Genomic DNA, 8,281 nt, shown 5'->3' on the forward strand with positions numbered 1-8,281 from the left:
GGGGCTAAAGTGGTTAATCCATTTTGGAATAAAGCTGTAAAATAATACAATGCGGAAAAAGTGAAGCGCTGTGAATACTTTCCGGATGCGCTGTATGTCAGAAAGGGGTTTTTATAGCTGCAAATTCATTTTCACTTCTATAGAAAGTAAACTCCATCCAGAAAATTTCCCCTCCAGAGATCCCCATTTCCTCCTCCCTGTCCTGTGTACACAGCCAAAGCTATTACAGTGTAAATATTTGGTGCAAACTTTGAACATAACTGATACATTGTAACACAAAGATTACTGGGAACAGCTGGGAGGTTCTATGTGAAGGTTCACCTGTAGCACAGACCGCACTGCATGCCAACCAGACTGCACTACATGCCGACCAGACCGCAGCACTGCATGCCGACCAGACCGCAGCACTGCATGCCAACCAGACCGCAGCACTGCATGCCGACCAGACCTCAGCACTGCATGCCAACCAGACCGCAGCACTGCATGCCGACTGCCCACTCCGGCACCATTCATGGGTGATCTGCAGGTGAATGTTTAACCCTAAATCCGGGTGAAACAAATATTATCTGAATAACAGAACCATGTGTATTAACCACTTGAGCCCTGGATGATTTTACCCCCTTCATGACCAGGCCATTTTTTGCTATTCGCCACTGCGCTGCTTTAACCACTTGCTGACCGCCCCCCGCAGATTTACTGCGGCTCGGCTGCGCATAATCATGTGGATCTACGTGATCATGTGCACGCGGTTTCGGCGGCGGTGAAGCTCTGGTGAACTCCACGCCCAAGAGGGTTAAGGCAGTGCTGGAAAATAATGGTGGCCACACAAAATATTGACACTTTGGCCCCAATTCGGACATTTTCACTTAGGGGTGTACTCACTTTTGTTGCCAGCGGTTTAGACATTAATGGCTGTGTGTTGAGTTATTTTGAGCGGACAGCAAATTTACACTGTAAGGCCCCTTTCACACAGGGAGTCTGTTCAGACCCGCCAGTCAGTTTTTTTGGCGGATCTGAACGGACGCCCCATGCATTCCTATGGGGCATCGGATGTCATCGGAGACATGGCCGCTGACATCCGATCCGTCAAAACCGGACGGATGGAAACCCTATTTTCCATCTGTCTGGCAGATCGGATCGCATGAGAACGGACAGACGGTTCGTTCCCATCCGATTCCCCCATAGAGATGCATGGGGACCTGACAGCGTGGAGACACAGCTGTCATCCGCCTGCTCGTTGGGGGATCGGCGGATCGGATGAGAATGGACAGGCCGTTCTCATCTGATTCACCCATAGAGGATAGTAGGGATCTGACAGCTCCGTCTCCGCACACAGCGCAAAGACACAGCTGTCACCCGCCTGCTCAGCGGGGGATCGGCGGATCAATCCCCCGCTGAGAAAACCGGCGTCCGCCTGGCGAACTCCATGTGTGAAAGAGCCCTTAGGCCAATTTGTTTTCTGCTACATATTTTTGTTAAAAAAAATCCCAATAAGTGTATTTTGATTGGTTTGCACAAAAGTTATTCCCCCTACAAACTAGGAGAAAGATTTATGTCATTTTTATTTATTTATTTTTTTCTATTAATGGCGGCGATCTGCGATTTTTAGCGGGACTGCGACATTGCGGCGGACAGATCAGACACCTGACTGACATTTTTGACACTTTTGGAGGGACCAGTGACATTGCTACAGTAATCAGTGCTAAAAATATTCACTGTTACTGTAATAATTACACTGGCAGGGAAGGGGGTTAACACCAGGGGCGATCAAAGGGTTAAACGTGAGCCTAGGGGGTGTTTTCTAACTTTATGGGGGAGGAGACTTGTGGAATCAACACAGAGACCTGTGATCTATATAAAAGGATCACAAGTGCTCTGTGTTCATTCCAGAGAGAACAACAGTCTGCTGTGTTTACAACAGCAGACCGTTCTCTCTCAGCGACGATTGGCTTCTCCGCTGCCTAATGGGGGCGGGCACGTGCATCCGGAGTGCGTGCGTGCGCCCCCAGGAGTGCTTCTCTTCTACAAACCACCGTACAGGTATGGCGGTTCACTCAGCCGAGCCAGCCTGCCGCAGTATATCTATATATATATATATATATATATATGTATGTATATATATATATATATATATATATATAAAATTTTGCGCTAATCAAATTATAAATGGTATATAAATAAATATATATGTAGATATGCTGTGCAAATTTAGCAAATAATGTGCAAATGGTGAATATGAATATATATATAATAATTAATTCTTTTTTCAATTCAATCAGTGATAAAATCCTATCTCAACCTTGTGCAAAATAGCAACTCTTGTGCAAATGAGGGGGAAAAAAAACAATCAATTCAATCCAGAATAAAATATCAGTTCATATATATATATATATATATAAGTCCATGAATATACAGTATATCTGCGGTGGGCGGTCAGCAAGAGGTTAAAGTAGCGCAGTGCTGAATAGCAAAGAGTGCTCTGGTCATGAAGGGGGTAAAATCTTCCGGAGGTCAAGTGGTTTATGTTGACCTTTACGAGTTCATGCACACTGGATGCTCCCTAGACGCCTTCTCCCGGCAGCAGAAAAAAAAAACGTGTGCCGCGTTTAGCCACATTTCCCCTCGTTTAGCTGAGTCAAGCGCTTGGATGCTAATTTATTTAATCACTTTAAGACCGGAAGGATTTTCCCCCTTAATGACCAGGCGATATTTTGCGATTCGGCACTGCATTACTTTAACGGACAATTGCGCGGTCATGCGATGCTGTACCCAAATAAAATTGACGTCCTTTTTTTCTCACAAATAGAGCTTTCTTTTGGCTGTTTTTCATCCCCTGTGCGATTTTTATTTATTGCGCTATAAACAAAAAAAGAGCGACAAATCTGAAAAAAACAACAATATTTTTCACATTCTGCTATAGGACATTCTCAAAAAAAAAAAAAAATGTAAAAATCAAATTTTTTTAACATTTTATGTCATTTTGTTTTCTGCTACATATTTTTGGTAAAAAAAAAAAAATCACAATAAGCGTATTTTGATTGGTTTGCGCAAAATTTATCGCAGCTACTAACTAGGCGGAAGATTTATGTCATTTTTATTGTTTTTTTTTGTTTTTTTACTAGTAATGGCGGCAATCTGCGTTTTTTAGCGGGAATGCGACATTGCGGCGGACAGATTGGACCCCTAACTGACATTTTTGACACTTTTGGGGGGACCAGTGACATTACTACAGTAATCAGTGCTAAAAATATGCATTGTTACTGTAATAATGACACTGGCAGGGAAGGGGGGGTTAACAGTATAGGTGATCAAGGGGTTAAATGTGACCCTAGGGGAGTGATTCTAACTGTGGGGGGGGGGGTGGCTTCTGAAATGATCATAGAGACCTGTGATCCTATATAGAAAGATCAGAGGAGCTCTGTGATCATTCCAGAGAGAAGAATAGTCGGCTGTGTTTACAACAGCTGACCGTTCTCGCTCAGCTGGGAACAATCGCGGGTGTCAGACGGCAATAAGAGCCACCTGATCCATTCATCGGCTTCCCCGCTGCCAAGTGGGGGCGGGAGCATGCAGGCGGCGGCATGCGCTCGCCCCCCTAGCTTCCTGCACCCGACCGACGTAGAGCTACATCAGTTTGCGCAGGTGAGCCACCCTGTCGCAGTAAAAAGGTGGCTGGTGGTCAGGAAATGGTTTATTGGCCAGAATAATTTATTCTAGGAAATTAAATAGCAGTCAAGCATTAACATGCATTTAGACGCATTTACACGTGTTTTTGCACCATCACACAATTTTTTGCCAAAACTCTCCTTTCCTGAATGTGATTCTTCTGCATTCAGGAGAGGAGCATTTAGTCCCGGTTCACACACACGCTACGCGGGAACCCTGGGAATCCACTGTGGATTCCCACATTGCACTCGACTCGCAGGCAGTTCACACTGCCATATGCGAATCGCTGTGGGTGTCAATACAAAGTTAACGACACCCCACTAGATCAGTTTGCATATCGCAGTGCGAACTGTCAGTTCGGACATGAATCGGATCGCATAGGTGTTAACACCCATGTGATCTGATTTTGGTGCGAACTAAAAAAAGGGCCCTGTATGACTTTGGGTCCGAATGCGATGCAAATTTAGCCATAAAATCTGTATGGCTGAATTTGCATCGGACATATATAGCATGTGATTTGCGGAGCAGTGCGCTGCGAATCACATGCGATGTCTGATATCGCCGAAGTGAGAACCGGCACTTACTGTCTCTAAACACTGCTGCTACTAAACTGGTAAAAGATTATGGGGAATTTTTATTCTCCAGTAAACGATTTGTTAAAACTTGCCGCATACAACCTTTAATTCTGCTGATTCCTGCGCTCATAGTGCTGCTTCCCTGAGCCTCTGCCCTCCACAGGAAAGAGTAAACAGTGGACGGTGCAGTCTCTGGTCATTTTGTTAGCTTGGAGAAGGGAGGGAGAAGGAGGATGGGGGGGATTGCGTTGCTACCCTAGGCTATAGGGCTGTGTGTTTCTATTGATGCACATAGTGTAGGGAGACACAACTCTAGTCCCTGCGTGCAAAGGTGGCTCCAAAGGGAGCTGCAAAAGAAAGAAGACACCCTGGAACAGGAAACCTGGGGCAGTGCTCATGGCACCGGCTTAAACTGGAATATAGGCAAGGATTAAAATAATAAAAAGCTGCATACTCAGTAAGTGAATAAATCAGCTGCTCAAAGTGCTTAAAATACGTGTAAAGATTTTTTCTTCTTAAAATAATAAACGTCATACTTACCTGCTCTGTGTGATGGTTTTGCACAGTGCAGCCCCGATCCTCCTCTTCTCGGGTCCCCTGCCGGTGCTCTTGGCTCCTCCTCTTCTCAGGTCTCCTGCCGGTGCTCTTGGCTCCTCCTCTTCTCGGGTCCCCTGCCGGTGCTCTTGGCTCCTCCTCTTCTCAGGTCCCCTGCCGGTGCTCTTGGCTCCTCCTCTTCTCAGGTCCCCTGCCGGTGCTCTTGGCTCCTCCTCTTCTCGGGTCCCCTGCCGGTGCTCTTGGCTCCTCTTCTTCTCTGTGGGCCACCATATGAAGTCACTCACAGGGCTGCTGATAGGGGGGGGGGGGAACCACCAGTCCTCCTGTAGGGGGCCCGGGCACACAGCAGGGTCCCATTAGCATGGGGAATCTGTGCGGTCGGGCAGAGGGGCAATAACAGAAGGAAGCCCCGTGCAGCTCTCTGCAGCAGCTGAAAGCCAGTTTCTCCCACTCCTGCCAGCTTTCAGCTGCTGCCGGGAGAGAGACACAGACACAGCACATCGTTCCTGTAATTGCTTCTCCGACACCGATCCCCCCTCCCTGTTCTGCCTGGTAGGGTGTACAGGGCCCCGTGATTTCTAACAGCAGCCCTGGGCACACGTGCAGGCTTGATCCTGAGCTATGCTCTGTTTGTCCATAGACACACACAGTGCACCTGCTATGAGGAAGGCTGAGGCCGAAACACTTTAGCATCTATGGACATTGTATTTGCTGTTGTGCAGTAAAGGATCTTTCAAGAAGAAGCAACAGAGTTGCTGGCTTTTTGTTGGATTCATCTCAGCCCTGCCCCCTTGTCACTGGATTTGAGTGACAGCAGCAGGAGCCAATGGCTCCCTCTGCTCTCTCTGAGTCCAGTGAGGAGGGAGAGAGAGCAGTCTGGGGCACAGTGCTGGATCAAGATCATGCTCAGGTGTTTAGGGGGGCTGGGGAATGGGGGGGGGGAGGTGACAATAGGTTTTTTACCCTAATGCAGAGCATGCATTAAGTTAATTAAACATTTAACTTTACAACTACTTCAAACAATGAGGCTGTAATATTTACCTTCAAGACCTTTAACAGAATGACTAAGCCTTGAGTGATGCTTTGATTTGAGACAGAGGTGTAACTAGAACCTTCAGGGCCCCGGTGCAAGAAACCATGAAGGGCCCCCCGGGCCCCTGGCCCTTCCCTTCAAGACTGGGGCTCTTCCCACTGATCCTGGAGCCCTTTACTCTTGTTGCGGGGCCCTTTATTACGGTCCCGCAGCGGCACTCTTTCACAAGTTCTGCAGTGGGCCCCCTTCCTGCCATCTTGGGGCCTCCCCACGGTGGTGGAATGCCAGGGCCCGGTCGCAAGTGTGACCTTTGTGATTCTGGAAGTTCACCCACCGGTATCAGTAGTTTTTATTTTTTGGTATTCTAATTGTATTATTTGTTATCATTTTATTTTATTTTTTTTCCAATGTCACTGACTATGACTCTGTCCATTCAGAAAAGGAAGGAGCTGGTGAATTACATATTTACCAACCGCTTCCTGGTTCTCTATTGTGACACATCCCCTGCAGTAGCTGGCAGGAGAGGGGAGGGAGCACAGTGGGGGGGGGGGGACCAGGGGAGCACACAGGGGCCCAGAGACAGCAGAACACAAGTGAACTGGATAGGAGGGGGGCGGGGGCAGCATACAGAGGAACCAATCTCCTCAATTTTCCTCCTGCAGCTACAGGGGGGAAAAGGAGGACAGTGATTTCTCTACATGCTGCCCCCGCCGCCCCTCCTATCCAGGTGTACAGGGGAGCCGCACATGCCCCCTGGAGCATGGGGCCCGGTTGCAATTGCAACCCCTGCAACCCCAGTAGTTACGCCCCTGACTTGAGTACTTTGAGATCAGCCAAGCTTAGATAGACTCAGCATTAGAGGAGGTCCTGCCACAGATACTCACAGGACAGAATCTGCTTTTATGGCAGCAATTTTTATAAGAGCCAACCATTCTCTACACATCTGATTTCATATAAGGCCTCAGCCATCACGCAGCCCTCAGATCTTCTATGTGTATTAAAAAAAAAGGGGGACTATAATGCACCACATGAGCGAGCAAAGCATGACTCTCACCACGGCTGGTTGTCTTGATATTGAAAGTAAGGTTTCGCTCATTTAAAAATATACTTTCACTATTGCACAATTTCCTTTTGAGCTTCTTTTTGACATTGTAGTTTTTTGTGCTACTTTTCTGTATGTATGTGTGTGTGTGTGTGTATATATATATATATATATATATATATACACACACACACACACACACACACACAATATCTCACAAAAGTGAGTACACCCCCCCACCCACATTGTTGTAAATATTTTATTCTATCTTTTCATGTGACAACACTGAAGAAATGACACTTTGCTACAATGTAAAGTAGTGAGTGTACAGCTTGTATAAGGCCTCTTGCACAATACAGCTTTTGGGCAGATTTACGCCTCATGCGCACGGATGTGCACAAATGGGCATTTACATAATGCACAAAACAAGAACATGAAAATACGTAGACCTACGTCGGTTTGCGCAGCAGAGTCGCCTTGCCGCAGTAGGTAGGCGGTGGGTGGTCGGGAAGAGGTTAACAATAAGAAAAAGACTGGGCAAAAATGGCGTCCATGGGAGAATTCCAAGGCCAAAGCCACTGCTGACCAAAAAGTACACAGAGGCTCGTCTCACATTTGCCAAAAAACACCTAGATTATCCTCAAGACTTTTAGGCAAATATTCTGTGGACTGATGAGTCAAAAGTTGAACTTTTTGGAAGGTGTGCGTCCCGTTACATCTGGCGTAAAACTAACACAGCCTATCGTAAAAAGAACATCATCCCAGCTGGAGGATCTGGATGACTTTCCATTATTGATGGAACCATGAACTCTACGCTCTACCAGAAAATCCAGAAGGAGAATGTCCGGCCTTCAGTTCCTGACCTCGAGCTCAATGTAGCAGGACAATGATCCAAAACACACCAGTAGACCACTGATTGGCTCAAAAAAAAAAAATGGAGGTGGCCTAGACCAGTGGTCCTCAACCCTGGTCCTCAGGGCCCACTAACAGGTCAGGTTTGCAAGATAACTGAAATACATCCCAGGTGATCTAATTTGCTGCTCAGTGATTGCAGTACTCTAGTCTGCATCTCCCCAAGGTAATACTTAAAATCTGGCCTGTTAGTGGGCCCTGAGGACCGGAGTTGAGGACCACTGGTCTAGACAACGTCCGGACTTAACTCCCATTGAGATGCTGTGGCATGACTTTAAACAGGCCGTTAATGCTGGAAAACCATCCAATTAATTCAAACAATTCTGCAGAGAAGAGCGGGCCGAAATTCCTCCACAGTGATGTGAAAAATCATTGTCAGTTTTTGCAAATGCTTGATTGCAGTTGTTGCCGCCAAGGGTGGCACAAACAGTTATTAGGGGGCAATTACTTTTTCACATAGGGCCAGGTAGGTTTGGACAGCTTTTTTCTCTTAATAAA

This window comes from Pelophylax lessonae (assembly GCF_965119305.1).
Source record: "Pelophylax lessonae genome assembly, chromosome: 13".
Lineage (NCBI taxonomy): Eukaryota > Metazoa > Chordata > Amphibia > Anura > Ranidae > Pelophylax > Pelophylax lessonae.